The sequence below is a fragment of the Protopterus annectens genome, chromosome 6.part1, assembly GCF_019279795.1.
Source record: "Protopterus annectens isolate FY-2018-M chromosome 6.part1, PAN1.0, whole genome shotgun sequence".
Taxonomy (NCBI): domain Eukaryota; kingdom Metazoa; phylum Chordata; order Ceratodontiformes; family Protopteridae; genus Protopterus; species Protopterus annectens.
Genome location: NC_056738.1, coordinates 206,520,752 through 206,540,071, shown reverse-complemented (window position 1 = coordinate 206,540,071; position 19,320 = coordinate 206,520,752).

Genomic DNA, 19,320 nt, shown 5'->3' with positions numbered 1-19,320 from the left:
ATTGAACATGGTGCTTAGGTGGGGAGCCAATTCATTCTGAAGTTCATATAAAACAGAGCCTGTGATGTTGTCCAGTCCCATGGAAGCTGTGTTTTTGGCTTTAGAGAGTGTAGCTTTTACCTGTGTAGTTGTGATTACAGGGACTCTGTATTCTTCCTGTATAGATATGAGCCCTTTAGGGGGTGAAAGGGGGGTAAAGTTAGCACTGAACCTATCTGCCAGGATGTTGGCAATATCAGTTGGTTCTATAATTTTCATGTCGTTGTGCTGTAACTCAGAGCATATCTGGGTGTTGCCATTGACATTCTTGACATAGCTATAGAATGCTTTGTGGTTGTCCCTAGAATCAGTGGCAATTTTGTTTTCATAGCTAGCTTTGGAGGATCTTATAAGGGATCTCATCTTCTTACTGAGGCTGACCAGGGAGCTCCTCCACTCATGGGATTTTACTCTCTTTTGCAACAGTTTCTTCCTTCTGTTGTAGAGTTTGTTTATGGCAGGGGACCACCAGATCAGCTTCCTTTTTTTTAGAGGATAGCATCTTGGTTCTGTTTGGGATAGCACGATCCATGCACTCGTGTAAGTGCTTATAGAGTGCATTAGTGTAGGATTCAGCAGTTGTAACTGTATTGTCCATCTGCATTGAAAAGATTACCTTGAATTTATTAACATTGTGGTCAGGTGCACATGCTTCCTTTTAGGCAGTCTCCTTTTAAAGTTTCTAAACATTTTCCTCTTGTAACAGTCTCTTACTTAGATATAGTTAACAAAAAGTCCCCAATACATTGAGAAGTAACTATAGATTGATCTTCAAAGACAAGCAGGAGACTTACACCAGGTGATCCTTTTAAAGTGCTAAAATCCATTTGGTTTCAGTGCATATATCTTCTGTTTACCTGGAGATGTGAAATATAAGGGTATTCATGTACTGTCGTAAAGGTCAGAAGGTAGTGTGAAGGAACCAGATCAGTGATAATATTAAAGTGATTGTAAAAAACATCAACAAAAACATTTTCACCCAAACTTAGAAAACCATTAGGAAAACATTTATTCTTTGTGGCAAAAGTTAAAAGTCAAAGCTGAAAACTTAGATTTAATGAATTATCACATATTTATGCCAGTGATTTTCAAAGCAAATGCAGAGCTTAATGTGATAATGCTTCTGATTTACTGGCCAATTTACAGACTACTTCAGTAATACATAAATCAAATGTGTGTGTGTGTGTGTGTGTGTGCGTGTGTGTGTGTGTGTGTGTGTGTGTGTGTGTGTGTGTGTGTGTGTGTGTGTGTGTGTGTGTGTGTGTGTGTGTGTGTGTGTGTGTGTGTGTGTGCACGTGTGTGTGTTATGGAGCATTGTCACCACCTGTCCAGGTCCACATCAATAAAAACACATCACACCAAATTACATTTGATGACCTTTATCAAAATACCATAAACATAATTTCATTGACCAACTAATATTTTCATTTAATTAATCATGACATAAATATTCATATAACAGTTTACTTAGGGCAGCAGGACCCCACTCACCCTGACTACGTAAGCAGCATTCTTACCTACACTTGCTTACTTTTACTTATCAAGTAGCATCCTACTGCTCACTTGACCCCACATCCATATAGCAGTTAAGTTAGGGCAGCATGACCCCGCTCACCCTGACCAAGTAAATAACATCCTTACCTCCACTCACTTACTATCAAGCAGCAGTCAACTGCTTACTTGAATTTCCCAACTCATTTAAACAAACATCCATCCAAATAAGCAGCATCCTCACCTCCACTTGTTTACTTATATTTGGCAAGCAGAGTCCAACTGCTCACTTTCATTCCAAACTCATTGAAATGAACCTCCAACACTAGAGGGGGAACTGAAGAGGGACAAGCCTGGCCTCTTCTCAGCCTCCCAAAATATACCACACAATCCTCAATGCTCCAAAACAGGGAGTGAGTGTGGGTAGCAGGTTCACGCCAAAATTTGATATCTTACCCAATTAGACTCTCACAAAACTTATTTAGCCTGTTTCTACACTTACCATACTTCCTCCCAATCATCCTGTTTTCCTATTTAACTCCCCCCCCCCAACTTACCTTCTTCCTTTACCCTCCAAAAACCCATTACTATTTCTATCAAACCCTCCCATCTGAAGATGTCCCTGGACAAACTGGTCTGACTTATACAGCTTACTATAAGCATACAAGTCCAATGTGAATCACTCAGTCTCTGTCTTGTCTCAAGGCCTTCCTTCTTAACAGATAGGCTTCTTGACTCTGCTGCTAAGCAGCCTAAAGCTCTCATGAAGTAGTTATATTTATTTATTGGCATTTGTTTACCATGAAAGTCCGACTGAGCAGAGTCCCTTTTTAGTGGAGGTCTGGGGAGAAAATTGCATTATACAGACATCATGGGCATCATTTGCATTGTTTCATCATTTACAGTCATTTTCATTCATAATCAATAGTTCTGTCATCCAGGCTCACAAACATCAGTTGGATCACTTACAAACAGCTTTGATTAAAAATAACCATTAAATTGAGTTAAATTGATTGCATTCTTTTAAATACAGGGAGGTAAATGCAGTGCTATATTATCAGTATGTATAGACTGTCAAGTTTTACGTATAAATATGGTAAGAGATCTTGATGATAGTTGCTAGGATGTTGAAAACTTTGAGATTGTTATCTTGCCTTATAAATCTTGACCTTTGTGGAGCTGCATATGAATAGATACACAGAGAGATACCCTCAGTAGGCAGTAAGGAGTGGTATTCATTAAATCCTGGTAGGGAGGGTAAGTTATCATTGGTCTGAAACCATGTCTCAATGCTGTTGTGCTCAAACAGGAATTTTTTACTGTCATGTCAGATTAATAAAACAACATATGTCTACATTGTACAGTCTCAAGATATGTCAATTTGTTTATGAAAGTTTAGCAGAAATATAATATTGTGTCTCTAGACAGAGCAATATAAAGTCACATTTATAGAAAGACTATGAATGTAGTATTATCACAGTAAAGAATATTTTCTATTGATAGCATTGCTATTTGTACATTTTAAAATCCTTCATTGTTCACTAAATATTTATATTTGTTTTTCTTATGCTTTTTAAGTTTAATTGTCCAGAAAGCACTGTGTAATACAATGATGTGTGTAGGCTAGTAGAAGTGTGATATTCCACACTGCATAGATGTTAAGGAGTTATGTATTCCAGATATACTTACAGTTATCACAGATTGTTAAGTTAATGGGGAAAATGTAGTGTCAGAGCACAATTCATTTCTAGCAGTGACTAAGTAGTTCACATTGTTATATTTTGTATATTAGATACAGAAGCAGTTAAAAGTTTTGTATTGAACAAGAGCTGTAATATGTCAGGAAAAACTGATGTCATGTCTTCAGGAACCAGATCTATTCAAATTTTTCAGAAAGGCCTTACAACACAGAGAAGGTACAGCCTCTGAGGGTAGGTCATAGTGGGTGAGCGCAATGCCAAATTAGAGGATAATGCCCTATTTTTTGGATGATTATCTGAGATAGTTCAGATATGTATGACACTTTATTTTATGTGGTAAAGTACTTGTAGAGGATATTATCAATTAGGGTGTTTACAACTTTTTTAATTAATTAAAACAAAAGCACTTAACCTTACACTATGTCTGCTGTGTGTCCATTCTTGGATTTTAATTTTTTGGCTTCTAATTTGGAGCATTAGGTCAGAGTCTCTCCAGGCTAGTGTGTTTTCTTATTAGTATTTACAACTTTTACTGATACAGTTTTGAAAAGAATAAAAAAGTTGTTAAAATTGGTTAATGAATGGAAAATGAACTGAAAGGTACTATACTTTAAACATCTGACTTGTTGTTTATATACAAAAGAAGGACCTCATGGGTGAGATGAAACATCTTAGTATTCCATGCACAGTGCCCTTTGCATTTGTGTTGCGGGTTTGCAGGCATCCAGTGTGTAGATTGTGTTTCCCTGCGATTTTTTTTTTCTTTGAGTTACTGAAACTTTTTGTGTTTCTTGAAGAGTATGCACTTTAATGGAGACAAATGTCACTGTATTTTATTTTGCTGTACTTCTGCAGAAGGTATCATCTCCTTGATATTTGTTTTCATTTTTAACCAGCATTAAGTGAGTCAGGTGTGCATGATAACACAGAAAACACTATAAATCCATGGTGTACCATCAGAGAAGTCAATCAAAATAGTATTATCATGGAAGTTAGCCACTCAAGACATAACACAGAAGGTGAGAAAAGCACTGGAAGTGAAGTCAGTCATGTCAGTTCTATCAGTAAGAAGCAGTCCAATGAAGATGATGAAACTAATTGTTCACTGGCAGATATTATTGAGTACATTACTAGTTTTAGTATTTCAGATAAGGAGAAAGTCATTATCATACATCATTGCAAACCACAACAGTTTCCATTTTCCACTCAAAACCTTTACAGACAAAAGAAGAAAATCAGGATGTTCCCTTTGACATTGTCAGCTCTCAGAGCTGACTAGACCAGTTTAATTTTCTGGCATATTCGATTAACAGCACCGACAGAACATGCAAAGTTATTTAATGAGCAGCCATACTGTAACTGGAAGCATGCTGAAGCTGATATTCAGTGACACCCAGAGTTATACCACAAGAAATCGGAAGCAAAATTACATGCTTTCAGAATCACAAGTGACAATCAAAGTCAAAGAGTGGAGTTTGCAATTTAAATGTTACACAGCTGCAGGCTGCCAAAAACAGAGCTCTTCTGAAATCTATTATAAAGTCTCTGGAGCACTGTGGAGGGCAAGGGATAGCACTTCATGGACGTAGCGATGACTACACATTTGACTGTAAGACCAACAAAGGAAACTTCAGATCACTAGTTGATTTCCTAATTGATGTTGGTGACAGAGAGTTACAAAACCACTTGCACACATGCCAATAGAATGCAAATTATATTTCAAAAAAAGCAGATAATGAACTGCTAGACTGTATTAAAGAACACATTCAACAGCAGATAATAAAGGATATTAAACAATTGCCTCTTGGATTCTTTTATTCCATCCAAGCAGATGAAATTGCAGATATAAGCAACTGGGAACAACTTGGAGTTGTACTACGATATGTAAAGAGTGGCCATCCTGTGGAGAGATTCTTAGAGTTTATTGTCTGTAAATCTGTGACCAGAAAGGAGATCTGCAATAAGTTGGTTACATGCCTAATTAAGTTAACATTGAATCTTGAGCACTGCAGAGCTCATGGCTACGATGGTGCTGGAAATATGGCTGGAGCACAGAAAGGCTGTGCAGCTTTGTTTCAAGAAAAAGTACTAAATTATATTTTCCATTGTGCTAGTCACCAGTTGAACCTTAAGTAGGAGTGCTGTTAAATACAGTGAAGGACGTTAGTTCCTTTTTGAAGTATTCCCCAAAAAGGCAAAGATGTCTAGAGGAATCAGTACAGTACGTAACTTTATGGCAAATGTCAAGTGGCCAAAACCCAATAGAAAAACAAAAGCTTAAGTTGCTTCGCAAGACCAGATGGGTGGAGAGACAAACAGCCTTTGATGACTTCTATCATATGTATGAAGCACTCCTTCACTGTTTAGACAATATTATGAATAAAAGAGGAACACACTGTGATGGAAAAACTTTGGCATATGCCAGTGGACTGTACAGTTCAATTACTAAATCATGGTTTATTGTTTCTTTCCAATCAGCAAGGTTCTTGTTTGGCTTCACTAAGTCCCTTAGCAGGCTTCTGCAAGGATCGTCACAAGACATACTGTATGCATATGAGCAAGTCAGCTGTGTGCTTGATGAGCTGCGGGCTAGTCATGCAAACACTGAGCATGGGTTTGGGAATATCTTCAGAGAAATGACAGAAATGGAGATCTTCTGTAGGAAGGTTGATTTACCCCTTCCATGTCTCTGTAACAAACAATCAGGAACAATGTTGATGAAAAGACTTCAGAATTGTACTGGAGAAAAGCAATTTTTATTCCCTTTCTGGATTATTTTACTCATAAACTTTCCAGTCGATTCACTACAATGGCATCGACAGCTATTCTAGGATTCACATTTATTCCATCAAACTTGAACAACTTAACATCACAAAGAGAGAATTCACTTAAAACTTTTTTGACTTGCCTTCACTGACAACATTCCACCAAGAGCTCAGACTGTGGAAAAGGACATGGGAAGCTTTATCAGCCACTTTTGCACTGCCAAATGTCTTGAAGTAGACATATTCACAAGCAAATGTCAGCATGTTTCCAAACATTTATTTCATATTAAATATACTTTTGCTCACTCCAGTCACAACTGCTGGAGTTGAGAGGGCTAATTCAGCTTTAAAGTTGATAAAGTATAAACTTTAGAGTACCATGAGACAAGAATGTCTTAACAGTTTAGTGTTGCTGTTCATGCACAGAGACATCCTGATAGACTATTCTTCAGTAATCAATTTATTTGAGGAAAGACACCCACAAAAAATGCTACTCATTAATCCACTTAACATGTGAACTTTACTATGACTGAAAGTTTGTGATATATACTACAGTACAGCATAGGAAAGTAGAGAACATTACAAAATGTTTAGTGTTATACTCTCAAAACAAAGATTTGGTAAAGAGGCTGAGTTGCTGTACATTCATGAGTACGTGTTACAATCTAGTGACCAAACATAAATTTGCTGTGACAAAAAAGGAATCATAATGTCAAGAGTAAGGTTTAAAATGAAACTAAATGTTCTATTCATGTTTTCTATGTACATATAAAATAAAAAGGAAGTGTACTGTGTAATTTGTTTGACATACTTCAGATGAAGCTTTCAATGACACCAGAAATATATATTGAAAATTGTTAAATGTTCTTCTCGTCAGAGTGTGAAGATGTACTATAAACTTAGAAAATAGCTTTCCAAGACAGCAGTGCAGACATCAGCCAAGTACATGATCAGTCTTCAAGACAGGCCTGAGAAAAATATGCTAAGGCCCTAAAAATAAAAAAATAAAAATCACCACAAGAAGTAACTTGCCCACTTTGCTATACCACACCGAAATGCAGTACACTACTGAAGAAAAGTCAGATTAGACGATGTTCCGGGTACTTACTAGACAGCATTTGAGATAAAATCAGTCAGAGAATTAGGTATACATGATGGCACAGAGATTTCTGTATATAAGTGCAATTCCATTGAAGAAGACAGAGCACTGCCATCACAGAGTTCATCCACTCCACAGGCAGCACAGAAAGTCAAAGAACTACCATCAGTAAAGTGAGTCAGGGCACTACCATCACATAAGTCATTTCCTCCACTGGCAACATAAAAAGTAAAAAAAAAGCAGAAGTCAGTCAGAATATTACCATCACAGAAGTCATGTACTCCACAGGCAACTTAGAAAGTCAGAGAAGTACCATCAGAGAAGTCAGAGTACTACCATCACAGAAGTCATCTACTCCACGGGTAACATAGAAAGTCAAAAAAGAACCAGAAGTCAGACAGAATTTACCATCACAGAAGTCATCTACAACACAGGCAACTTAGAAAGTCAGAGAAGTATCATCAGAGAAGTCGGAGTACTACCATCAGAAAACTCATGTACTCTACAGGCAATATAGAAACTCAGAGATGTACCAGTAGTCAGTTAGACTACTACCATTACATTTGGTGAAATTAGGTAAACTGATTACAAGTGTTACAGATAAGACATGTCTGAAAAATAACTTGACTAAACTATCCATTTGGGCACTGGAGAATAATATGCTGATAAATACATAAAAACGAAGTATATGAGATTTGGGAGGTATAAACTGAAAGGTGAATATTTAATACAGCACACAGTGATTGAAACTGTAGACTCATTTAAGGACTTGGGTATATGGGTAGATTCAGCTATCATACCAACTAATTGGTTAATGATAGTTATAGAACTATAGGTAGTATAAAAAGATTTATAAAGTCTAGTCTAGGAAATTAAAAATAATGACATTATTGTTTGTTAGTTAGATTAAACCCAAACTTGAGTATAGAATAACAATATGGAAACCCTATAAGAAAACAAGCATGAGTAAACTGGAAAGAGTACAGTGGAAATACACCAAGGTTATTCATGGATGTGAAAATCTAAGTTATTATGAAAGACTAAGATATCTGGACTTGTACAGTGTCTCTTACAGATATCTAAGAGGAGATCTTATTCAGGTATATAGGGCATTTAGGGACAACTACCTCTGGGAATGTTTGGGGTTATCAAAAAGTACTAGAGAATCATCAGACAACCTATGTAGAAGATTCTATAGGAATGAGAAGTGTGCTAATTGGTTCTCTGACAGAGTAGTTGATGCATGGAACAGACTACCAAATTACATTAAAGTAAGCACTAGTTTAGATATTTTTAAGAACAGCCTGGACACTTATTATGGGAACAAGTGTTTTTGTATATTGGCAAGCTATAAGGCCATTTATGCCCGTGCTTGAAATATTTGTATGTATGTATGTACCATTATAGAAGTCATCTACTCCATGGACAACATAGAAAGTCATAGAAGTACCATCAGAGAAGTCAGTCAGAATGCTACCAACACAGAACTCATCTATTCCACAAGCAATATAGAAAGCCAGATATGAACCATCAGAGAAATGAGTCAAAGTGCGAACATCACACAAGTCATCTACTCCACAGGCAACACAAAGGTTAGAGAAGTACTGTCAATGAAGTCAGTCATAGCAGTTCAGTCAGCATGAAGCATCCATATGAAATCGATAACACTAATTGTTCAATGAAGAATATTAGTGAGTAAATCGCATGTACCAGTATTACAAAAAAGTAGAAAGTCGTCATACATAATTAGAAACCAAACACTTTCTACTTTTCACTCAAGGTATTCACAGAAAATTGAAGCAAACCTATAAGTTCCCTATGGCAATGTCAGCACTTATTGGAAGTCCAGTTGAATTTTGTGATCTATTAAGTCAAAGAAGAAGGCCACTATGGTTCAGACTATGCATTGTATTCAACACCAGAAAAAGAATGGATGAACACAGATACATGCACCTTTTGGTGAAAAAATAAAACAGAAGATATTGCATTAACTGCAGGTGATTAAAATTCTATAGTTGTTATAAAAACTACAGTTTTAATATCAGGCAGGTTTAGCTTCAGTATAATGGAGTAGGCATAAGACTGTTAATTTTCTGCCAAGGTAATTCAGAAGTCACAGCAAACACTATCTTGCAACAGCCTAAGAGATTGCTTTACATATGGATGATCCAATATCATCAGATGGACATTGTGATACCCCTGCACAGGCCCAGTAATCAAGTAGCCTCACTCCTCACCACTGGCAACAGTGAAGGATGTCCACAATGGAAGGATAACAAGTACAAACACAGCAAAGTACAATTTCCCTTAAGAGCACACAGAGATTACAGTCAGTCTGGGGTTGGTTTCTCCCTCTTTCTCAAGATCCCCAATAAGACTCCTCATTGGCACAGCTATAGGGTTGAGATCTCAGCTGAGTGGTTAAGCCAAAACCTCCTTCTCTGTCCAACCAGTGCTTTGTGTCCCTGCCCAAGTAGCTGACACACACACACACACACACACACACACACACACACACACACACACACGCACACACTTTGAGATTTGATTTATACACAAACACACACACACGCACACACACACACACCTGGGGAAGACTGGCACAGGTTTACTAGCTATGCTTCCTTCTGTCCAGATGATAAGGTAGTTATCACTGCCACCAGCCAACTCTTTATCAGCTACTATAAGGCCCTTAGCAAAGGGTTTCCAATCTTACTGTGTAATGTTACTATAAATCCAAATGGTAGTTTTGATCAAGACTTGCAAGGCTATTTAGGAGTTGCCTGTACTGTGTCACCAAATACATATGCAAGTACTCTAAGATCTTAAATATGTCTCACAAATATCAGCCACAAAGACAGGTTTAAATATGCTTAATAATAAATAATAAAAGAACAAGTCAATACTCAATAACTCAACACAGTGACTTCAGAGCTCAAAATCACAGGAAATATTTTAAAACAACATTGCAGGACAGTCTCAGATAAATGCAGAAAACATCTAAACTGATATTTATTGTATTCCTATCTATATCTAAGTGAGATACTATGCCCTGAATCTTACTTACAGAACAAAAAGCAGGCAGAAGTCCATATGATGATGATGAGTAGATGTTTCCAGGGCCAAGATAAAGTACAAAATGCACAGTCTCTCTCTGAGACAGTTCTTAAATTAATATCACATTTTACTGCTGGGTTAGCTTGGGTGATATCACTCTTTGTCACCTGACTTCAGTTCCCACTAAACAGAAACTTAACATAATTTTAACATCTGTGTGTTAAAAATACATATCTCTCAGAACTGTGCAGCTGCTAGGAAGTCATAAAGTAATAAAACACTTTTTACATTTTAAAACCTAGTAACTACTTCTCTCCAAAACAATAGAAAAAAACTTCTAGCTTAGACATCCTGTCTCCTTGCTGCATTGAAACTAACTTTTATAGCACATCATAAAGCAATTAATTTCAACTTATTTTCTTGCATTTTTGTAAGTTAATCTTCTATGTTCCAGCAGGGTGTGCTGTGGTTACATTCTTGAAGCTCGGTACATAACATACAGTTCCCTATAAATAATATCAATATTCACAAATGACATAGAATTATTTACAACATTCCAGATAGCTGGGCTGGCAGTGTCACATTTCTCCCCCCCCCCCCCATCAAAAACTTAAGCAAATTTTTCAAGTGACCCTTGAGAAACGTTCCTTGAGAGGGTTGAGCCTATCTGGAAATTCCTTACTCCATTCCCTGTCTTGACAGCCCATCTGCATTGGCATTGCTAACCCAACTCCAGTGCTGCACTGTCATATCATATGCTTGCAACCCTAGGGTCCACCTTAGTAACTTGGCATTTTGCTTTCTGGCTTCATGTAGCCATGCTAAGGGATTGTGGTCTGTAACTACAGTGAATTTCCTTCCATACAGATAAGGCTGAAGTTTCTGCAGTGCCCACGCTATGGCTAGGAATTGGTTGGAACCTATGACTGAGATATACCACTGGGTGCTCTTGTCCCTCTGAGGAAACCTGGCTAGGTACAGCCCCCACCCCATGGTTTGAAGCATCCACCTGCACAACAAATTATTTTTTTATAATCTGGACTGGCTAACAAAGGGGGTCCTCCCAAAACTCCTTTAAGCTTCTGAAATGCCTGCTCACATGCTGGGGTCCACACTACTTATCTGACCTGTTTTTCCTTGTCAGGTCTATGAGGGGAGAAGCTATGGTACTATAATTGGGGACAAAGTTTCTGTACTACACTGCAGTCCCTAAGAATGCCTTTACCTGCTTTTTGGTAACAGGGGCAGGTGATGCCTGAATGGCTTCCACTTTGGCAGGTTCTGGCCTGATCTTACCACTCCCCACTCCATGTCCCAGGTAGGAGACCTCTGGCATACCCACATGACATTTGCTGGGTTTAATGGTCAACCCTGTCCTCTGTAGTCTGCCCAGCACCTCCTTGACATGCTGAAGGTACTCTTCCCAGGAATGGCTGTAGATGTCAATATCATCTAGGTAAGCAAGAACAAAATCTCCTTCTCCTGCTAGGATATGATCTACCAGCGTCTGGAAAGCTGTTACTCCTTTTGGCATTTTTCATTCCAAAGGGCATCTTCATGAATTCATACAAGCAAAAATGAGTCACAAAGGGGCTGACCTCTCTCTAGCACTGGGAGTCAAGGGCACCTGCCAATAACCCTTGGTAAGATAAATAATGATAAGATACTCTAGGGCTTCATCGGTCCTAGGCATGGGGTAAGCATCTGACTCTGACTATTTAATTTTCTGTAGTCCACAAAGAACCTGGTGCTGCCATCCTTCTTTGGTGCCAGCACCACTGGGGAGGCCCAGGGATGGCTGGACTCCTGAATTACCCTAGTTCCAACATTTCCTGTATCTCCTCCCTCAGAGTCTGTTTGACTCTCTAGTGCACCCTATAATGGGTCTGCTTAATAGGCCTTTGAGGTCCTGTATCCACATGGTGCTGCACCAGGTGGGTGCACCCTGGTTTCCCAATGAACATGCCCCTAATCTCCTGTAACGTTGCTCGGATTTCTGGAACCTGGGTAGGGGATAGTTGCTGGGACATTGCTACCCCTTCCACTGAGGTGTCAGTCTGAGCCTCACTGAGGAGGTCAGTCACCAGATCTCCCTCAGACTCCTCCTGCCATCCACTGCAAATACTCAGCACAAGGGCCTCCCTATCATGGTAAGGTTTCATCCTGTTAACATGGTACAAATTGTGCCCCTGCCTCCTGCATAGCAGTTCTACCATGTATTTAACATCACTGACCTTCCTTACCACTTTGTAGGGTCCCGCCCAAGTTGCTTGCAGCTTGTTATATCTGACAGGAATGGGAAGAATTACCTGCTACCCTACAGCATACTCTCTAGCTCAAGTATTCCTGTCATACCACACCTTTTTCTGCTGTTTGGCTTCTGCCAGGTTCTCCTGGGCAAATCACATGAGTTCCCTGAGCCTTGTCCTGAGGTTTAGGACATATGAAACAACAGACTCCTTGTGGGATTCACACTCATGTGCCCACTCATCTCAAATCAAATCTGGAGGTCTCCTCACCCTATGCCTATACAGAAACTCAAAGGGTGACAAAACTGTGACTTCCTGGGGGACCTCTCTGTAAGCAAACAACAGATGGGGCAAATATTTGTTCCACTCCCTCTTGAACTGGTCTACAAATGCCCATAGCATCATCTTGAGTGTAGAATGTAACATCTCAACAAGACCCTTAGACTGGGGATGGTAGGGGGCTGGTCTTCAGGTGCTTCACCCCACAGTACTTCCACAGACAAGCCAGCAGGTCTGGTGTGGAAATGGCACCTCTATCAGTCAGTATTTCTTTTGGAAAACCTACCCTGCTGAAAATCTCTAATAAAGCATTTTCCACCTTCTCTGTCTCAATGGAGGACAGAGCCACCCCCTCAGGGTATCTGGTAGCATAATCTGCTACCACTAAGATATTGTTTTTTCCTGTCGAACTTGGAGTACTCAGAGGCCCCATGATATCCATAGCTACCCTCTGAAATTGGTCCTCAGTCACAGGCAAAGGCATCAAAGAAGCTTTCACCTTGTCTCCTGCCTTGCCTATCTTTTTGCACTGCTCACAGGACTTGCAGTACTCTTCTACATGTCTGTAAATACCAGGCCAATAAAAGTTTTGCATAATATGTCTCTTTGTACGTTCTGTGCCCATATGACCTGCAAAGGGAATATCATGGGCTATGGATAGAAGTGCCAGAAGGTAGCCTCTGGCACTACCAACTGCTGTATTCTCTCACCCTATAGTCCTCCCTCAAGGGTCCACTCTCTATACAGTAACCTTTTGTCCCAGTATACAGATTCCCCCTTCCTTTGAGAATCAGGTGCCTCACTAGCTACCTCCCTCAGGCCTTGTAATGTAGGGTCTGAGAGCTGAGCCTGTCTTAACTCTCTCTTTGTAAACCTTCCCAGCTCCTGTTCCACAGGAAGTCTGGCACCCTCTGATAGAGGTGCCTCATTATCAGCCTGGGTACTACTATTCACCTTTGCCCTTGCAATCACTCTGTCCAAGGGAACATCAGTACCCGCAAGCAGCTGTGGCTCACCTTCAGTCTCACTGCTATAGGGTAGCTCCCTCCCTGAAGTAACCACCTCACCAGTACCGGCTGCAAGTCTGTGGTCTGTCTGGGTCTCCCCCAGACTACCAGACCCACATGCTTGTCTCCAAGCCTGACTGCATGTAACTGCACGCACACACATTGCTGCATTATCAAAATTATTCCCTATCAGGACATCTGCACTGATATCCTCAAACACACCTATTTGCTGGATTCCTTTTCCACCCTCCCAGTCAAGGTGAACCCTAGCCAAAGTTATTTGGAATGGGGTTTCTCCTAAAGCTCTGAATGGAGTAGACTGCACAAGCAAGTAGTGTTCCTCTGTAACCATTGCAGACTTCACAATAGTTAGGTCAGAGGCTGTGTCTGTCTTAGCAGTGGCCTCTTTCCCATCAACTAAGATAGGATATAACCTCTTGTGGTAGTTTAGTACCCTTGTTGTCTTGTGACAACCTACTGTTGGAATTTTGTCATTCCCACTTAATGGCTCTCCCACATTTTGTTCCCCACCTTGCCTCCATGGACATCTATTATGCTACATGGCCCTACTGGTTGCATTTAAAACATTTAACCCATGGTCCTGGACATGTACCTGGACTAATGGCTTCCCCTGCTACTGGTTAAATCTGTTGGGGCAGTCTGGGCTGCCCACCATGGGTTCCCTTAGACCCAATTGCAGCACTGAGTGTCCCTTTCCTGTGCAGTGATGCACTGCTTGCTAGGTATAGGTCTCCCTTCTTCCCCAACCTATCCACAGTACTGCATTGTCTATCAGCTAACCAGATTCTCATGTCCTCAGGCAAAGGGCTAAGGGCTTGTTCCCTCACCAAAAGGTCTGCCAGCCTTCAAAAGTGGAGACCAGACATCCACTCACCCACCTATGAAAATAAGTTAGTTCAGCAATATATTCATACACACTTTCATCTGCCTTACGTCTATGTTCAAGAAACTTTTTTCTATAAGCTTCAGGTGTTAACTTAAAACATTCTAACAAACACATTTTGACTGTATTTAAACTTTCAGTATCAGACAGTTTAGAAATTGCAGTTACAGCTTTACCATGGAGTAAGGGGGTCATGAACCATACCCAGAGCCCTTGGTCAACATTATACTGTTTACATACCCTTTCAAACATATGAATGAAACTATCAAAATTATCCCCATCTGTATTTTGTGGAAGAAATTTACTGACCTTTTCTGTTTCTGGGGTTCAGTTACTTCCTTCCCCATTACCTCCATGACTCTGGTAAAGAGTCAGCATCTCCTTTTCATGTTTCCTCTCCCTCTTATTCTCTTCAGCTTCCAGGCATCGCAGTTTCTCATTTTCCTCAGCCTTCAGATGCTGCAGTTTCTCATTTTCCTCAGTCTCTAGACATCTCAGTCTCTCTGCTGCTTCTATTTCCAAACACCTGGCCTCCAACTCAAGTTTCTTTAACTCCAGATGGATTTTTAAGTCCTCTGTGGAACGGTTGAACTGTCCATTTTCTGAGAGTTGTACATCTCCAAGGCCAGTCTGATTGTCCTCCTGGCTGCTATCCTGTGATGCAGCTGTGACTAAAACTGCAATAATTTCTACTTTAGTTGGGATGGCATGCACCAGTCCTTTAGCCTGGCACATCTCAGCCAACTGGCTCCTTGTCAGCTTGCCATACACCTCTGCTGACATACTTGCCTGCTCTCCCTAACTAACTAAGCTAACAAAAAATAAAACAATTGGGATATGAACTCTGAATGTTCACTGCATGTCTGATTGAGAGTACAAACACCTCAGTGACCACTGTACACAGGCTATAGGAATTCAATATCCACACCACCACAAGCCAATTAATATGTGATGTGGATATCCCACCACTGCCACCAATTAATATGTGACACCCCTGCACTGTCCCAATAATCAAGGAGCCTCAATCCTCACCACTGGCAACAGTTAGGGACATCCACAATGGGAGGATGACAAGTATACACATACAGTAAAGTGCAATTTCCCTTAAGAGCACACAGAGATCACAGTCAGTCTGGGGCTGGTTTCTCCCTCTTTCTCAAGATCCCCAATTAGACTCCTCACTGGCATGGCTATAGGGTTGAGATCTCAGCTGAGTGGACAAGCCAAAACCTCCAGCACCCTCTCTGTCCAACCAGTGCTTTGTGTCCTTCCCAAGTAGCTGACACACAAACACACTTTGAGAATTGATTTATACACACACACACACACACACACACACACACACACACACACACACACACACATACACACCTTGGGAAGGCTGGCACAGGTTTATTAGCTATACCCCTTCTGGCCAGACTATAAGGTTGTTAACACTGCCACCAGCCAACACTTTATCGGCTACTATAAGGCCCTTAGCATAGGGTTCCGATCTTACTGTGTAATGTTACTATAAATACAAATGGTAGTTTTGACCAAGACCTGCAAGGCTATTTAGGAGTGACCTGTACAGTGTCACCAAATACATATGCAAGTACTCTAAGAGCTTAAATATGTCTCACAAATATCAGCCACAAACATAGGTTTAAATATATTTAATAATAAATAATAAAAGAGCAAAACACTACCCAGTAACTCAACACAGTGACTTCAGAGATCAAAATCACAGGAAATATTTTAAAACAACATTGCAGAACAGTCTCAAATAAATACAGAAAACATCTAAACTAATCTTTACAATATTCCTATCTAAGAGAGATACTATGCCCTGAATCTTACTTACAGAACAACAAGCAGGCAGAAGTGTAGATGATGAGTGGATGTTTCCGGGTCCAAGACAAAGAAGAAAATGAAGGCAGAAAATTGTTGCACAGGAGAATTAACCAAATAAGGGCACGAGACTCAAATGTAGTCCTGCTGCTTTATTCACGAATACAGATCCAAGCATAAATGCTATACATACATAAGGCATTTTCGTGTAAACACTTCATCAGATGCTTGACAGAATAAGAGGTTCTCCAAAATGTATTTGTAAATACAACACTGATTTTACACTTAGTAGTTTATGGATCATTATTATGTGTTTTGTAGTATATTTTAATGTGAAATAGTTCCTCCATGCATTTTAACTGCTTACTCACTGCTTAAATGTGTGATATTTTGGTTTGCAATGTTCAGTGTAGTCATTTAAGGGACTCGTCAATTAAACTGTTGTGTACTATTGCACATTCCAATTTATAAGCGTGTTAATACTACAGAAAACCTTAGATGAGTTTTGGTAGATGAATGAATTATTGCAGATTAAGAGACTTAACATATTAGTAGCAAATTGTGTCATAAGCATTTGTATTACTTTTGAGGTAAAACAGTTGCAAAAATATTACCAAAATTAACCATGCTGGTGTCAACTCCAAGAACTGAAAGACAAATATATGCAAGCAGTAATGTATCCAGCAGTTTGTATGTTGATTACCTGACTATATGCTTGCTGTACCTTAAAACATATTCACAGGGGTAATCATTTTGTTAACAACTCCCAAGAAAAGAATGCCTGGCAGAGCTTTGTACTGCATATGGTGTGTGTATGCTATTTGACTCCTTGCTTGAGTGGTTGATTTCTTTTGTGATGGTGACTGTTTTTGTTTTAGCTTATTCACTTCTTGTCTCTTCCTAAACTGCTTTATTTTCTCTTTGAGGAGTTTATGTTTTCAGTTTCTTCAGGGGATTACTTTCTAACCTTATTAAATGGCTTTTATGGCTTCATATCCGGTAATTTACTTAAATCAGAGTTTTTAGTTCCTTTATTACTGTAAAGTGTATTTAATGTGTGCCACATTCCTAATTCCTGTTTTGTTTTTCCATTTTTATAATTATTTTGCCTTTTTATGTAGACTTGGTAATGGTTTTGTACTACAAATGTATATTTCTGGTATTTGATTTTTTTTTATTAATTTACTGTTTTTTGGAGTATTTCTGTGTTTGACAATTTTTCTTTGCTAAATGACTTTTCAAGATGAAGTTTTTGGATGTTGAAGCCTGTGAGAGAGTATAGAACTGTGAGTTGTCCATGTAGCCTTCACTAGTCTTTCTCCCATGCATGAAGCAGATTTGATGACTAGGTAGCTAGCAATTTGCTTGGTCAGTTTTCCTTGCTCATTTTGTAAATATGCATATATGCATACGTAGCACTTGGATTCAGTAACTGTATTACATGACTGTTCAAAAAAAAAGTGGCAAAGCTTGTAAAATATGCACTGAAAATAAAGTAGTGGTAATCAGCTTGAAAGTACTTGATGAAACAGTAATACATCAGTCAGCATGGCAGCATTACTTCCACCCATAATCAAAGTAACTGAAGGCCTGCAAATAGACACCATCAATAACTGCATACATGGCAGCAGGTGCATGTTTCTTTTTTTAAATTATATCTGTACTTTAGATTCAGCAGGTGCATTTGGTGGTTAGGTGACTTGCTTAGCTGTGTATAATAGTTTTATGGTTCGAAAAAATAAATTATTTTATTTGTAATAGACCCCTCAAAGAAACACACACCAATCTAGGGATGTTGAAGTGCAGAGTAGATGACTGAACTACTCGTTGCTTTGAATTCTTTGAGAACATGTTCATATTTTTATACTATTTTCCAGTCACTACAGCTGTACCTCAAACATAGACCTCCAGTTTTGTTTCATGCATATAGCTTTGCTCACAACTAATGGCATGCAATGGAATATACTACCTAAAGGTTTTTGTCTCTTGTTCTTTAGTGTACTTGTTTCATTATAATTATGTATACCAGCTTAGTTTAACGAGGCTCTTCATTAGAATTATGAAATATCAGCTAAGAAGGTTAGTTTTGATTTTAAAACAGCAGAACAGCATTTCTTATTTTAGTCTTTGTGTCGAACAATCACATTCTAACATCACGCATCAGAGGCAGATCCAGGAATTTGCAAAAGGGGGTCACAGTCTGGTTAGATGATTACTGGCGTGGAAGTGAGAAAGTGTGACATTGGGTTTGGTGGTTGTGAAAAGACCACTTTAAGAAGCTCTGACATCATGTGTGGAAGGATAGCCATTTAAATTCAGCTGCACATGATTTTGCTGTGGATGCGGTAGTAGAAATAGGTAATTCCTGTGCAGCACACAGCACATGTACAAATAGTACAAGTATTTTCAATGCATGCCTGGAAGAGATGACTGGTTGCCCAATCCATACCAAGTCACATTCTCCTTCCATGTCATACAGGGCATGTGTACTGTTATAAACTAGGAAAGAATCCCACTGAAGGTGAAAATATCCACAGTGAAAGAGTTACGTAATTATTTTTTAAATTAAATAGTGGTTTACGTGGAAACAGTGAAGTTCAGTTAAGTTAAGGTAACACAGCAAGCAAAGAAGTAAATGTTATGCAAAATTCACAAAAATCAAATATTCATTTACTCATGTGCAGTCTATAAAAATGGTCTATATTAGATCAGCGAACGATTAAAAAAGCGAACGCTAATTGATCGAACTTATGTAAGCAAAAGCTTACAATCTTGAACTGTCAGAACAGTGATTTTTTTCCTAGGGAAAAAAATTGCTGATCCAAAACACATACACACAACACAAGCACACCAAACAAACAGCAATCCACACACATACACCTAAAATCTGACACCTAACC